We start from the raw sequence: 2,931 nt of genomic DNA on the forward strand, positions 1-2,931 counted from the left end.
ATCCATTGTATAGTACATGGATTCACCATGGTGAAGTAGAAGTGGTTTCAGGTGTCAACCCAATAGTTAATCAACCAGTAGACGAGATGTTTGCAGTCTTAGAAGATGTTGCTGGGATTAATGATGACAATGAAATGTTGGATGAGACGCATGTGGATCTAGAAGATGCACAATACGCTGAATTTAAGGATCTACAATTTCTGAGCTCCAAGTGGGATTTTATCCGGGCTATACTAAGTATTCGTCTTTAAATTTCTTAGTGAAATTGATGCATTTAAAAGTGTTATACAAGTCGCCTAATGAGTGTATGGATGCTCTGTTAAATCTATTTAAAGATGCATTCCCGGATGTGAAGTTACCTTCTTCTCATTATGAGTCGAAGAAGCTCATGAGTAAACTTGGACTGGGTTACGAAACAATTCATGTCTGCAAGTACGATTGTGCTTTGTTTTGGAAGGAGAACGCTGATCTACAAACGTGTCCCGTATGTAAAACATCCTATTGGAAGAAAAAAAAGACAAAGGGTACTAAACAAGTGCCCTGGAAAGTACTATGTTATTTCCTGTTAGTAGATCGGTTGAAGCGTCTGTACGGTTCTCGGCACACTGCTAAAGATATGACGTGGCACCAGCGTGGGCGTTCAAATGATGAGGATTTAATGCGTCATGCAGTCGATGGTAATGAATGGAAGGAGGTAGATGATTAGTATCCTGAGTTTTCACGTGAGCCGAGAAATATTCGCTTGGGGTTGGCCACTGATGGTTTCAATCCTTTCGGGAACATGAGCCTCTCATACAATATGTGGCCCGTGGTTTTAACGACCTACAATTTACCTCCGTGGTTCTGCACTAAGGATCCTTATAAGATGTTGACATTGTTGATTCTTGGCCCAAATGCACCCGGAAAGGATATGGATGTCTTTTTAAGGCCCCTTGTGGATGTGCTAAAAGATTTGTGGAATGGAGAAGTAATTGTACGTGATGCAGTTTCGAATACATCATTTCAGATGCAGGCTAGTAGTTTATCTGGATGGAGTGGTCAGGGCTATTTAGCATGCCCAACTTGCAACGATTCAACCCCTTCAAAGAGGATAATAAGTAAGACTTGTTTTGTTGGCCATCGGCAATGGCTTCCTATTAAACATGGGATGAGAAAAAATAAAAAGTTTGATGGTAAGGTTGAGAAACGACCTCCACCGGCTCAAAAATCTGTTCACCAAATCTTAGCTCAGTTACAAAATGTGTCCCTTAGATTGCCTGGTAAACATGAAAAATATGGTGGTAAGAAGCGGAAAAGACATGCAAGCGAGCTTAATTGGACAAAGAAGAGTATCTTTTGGGAGTTGCCTTATTGGAAGTCATTGTCGTTACGTCACAACTTAGATGACATGCATATTGAGAAGAATGTATGCGATAGCTTATTGGGCACAATTCTAGACATTGACGGAAAAAGTAAGGATACGGACAAGGCGAGAATCCATCTGCAACATATGGGGGTGCGCCAGGAGTTGCATTTGTACAAAGACGGTGATCGTTGGATGAAACCACATGCGTCTTATACACTATCTCCAGACGACGGTAAAAAGTTTCGTGACTTTTTAAAATCAGTAAGGTTTCCTGATGGATTTGCTTTAATTTTAGAGAAAAATGTGATCGAAGGGAATAATAAAATTACGGGGCTAAAATCACATGATTGTCACATCATAATGTAGCGATTATTGCCACCAGGGATACGACCATTCATGAAGAAAGAGATCGTTGATGCAATAACAGAATTAAGGAATTTTTCGAGTTAATATGCTCAAGGACATTGCGAAAAGTGATTTAGAGAAAGCTCAAAAGATATTGTGCTTATTTTATGCATAATTTTTCCTCCTGCCTTTTTTGACATAATGGTACATTTAGTTATACACTTGCCTGAAGAAGCAATTCGAGGAGGACCAGTTCACTTAAAATAGATGTATCCGTTTGAACGTTTTCTTGGATCGTTAAAGAAATATGTCAAGAATTGTGCGCGTCCTGAGGGTTCGATGTTGGTTTCCGAATCGAATTCAAATGCGGAAGCGTGGGGGGGAGGCGAATCGTGTATAACAAAAATTTTCATAAAACCTTTGAGATACTCTATAGATTATATTAATTTATGCACGGATAAATTACTCTCATTAATTCCTTTATTAAGAACTCATTTAGGAAAAATACATGGAGGCCGACTCGGATGATAACTTGAGTTCTTTGACCTCGAACAATCCTTGCTCCAAAGTTTTGTGTTTAGAAAACTAATGTCTTCCCCGTCAATTCTTAGAATCCACGAAGATGTGTGTGTGGGCACACATGAGACAAAACGGGTTACAATAAACACTCAAATTTCCACAAACACCAACGCATGCACGATGTGAAATTTTTGGAGAAAATTTTTTTCTTTTCACTCTTAGAGAATTTCGGCCACCTCAAAATTAGGGCAAAATTCGTTTTTAAGAATTGTATCAAAAATTGTGTCTCAAAAAATTATATCCACAATTTTCTACTATTCTCTTATTTATAGAGTAGAAGTTAAACTTATAGAAGGAATCCAATCTCTATCTCCAAGATAAAGCTTATTAATTATCTCCTATTTGAATTTGAAACAAAATCTTCTTTTCCCTTATCCCTTAGTGTGGCCGGCCAAGATAGGGATTCTCATCCCTGTGTGGCGCCAATATCAGATAGGAAAGGAAGAGAAAATCATCCTTTATCCTGTAGTCCAATTTTGACTCAAAATTCAAATTCCAATTTAAGTCAAACTTAAATTAATTTGAATTCTAAATTGAACAACTTATCAAATAAGTTTAAATGGATAAATCTAGATGTGTTCAAATTCAAATTTAAATAATCACTTTATTTAAATAATAATTAATTCTCAATTAATTATTTTTGAGTGTTTAATTTTAGAATT

This window comes from Morus notabilis, unplaced genomic scaffold, assembly GCF_000414095.1.
Source record: "Morus notabilis unplaced genomic scaffold, ASM41409v2 Scaffold1924, whole genome shotgun sequence".
In the NCBI taxonomy this organism is placed as follows: Eukaryota; Viridiplantae; Streptophyta; class Magnoliopsida; order Rosales; family Moraceae; genus Morus; species Morus notabilis.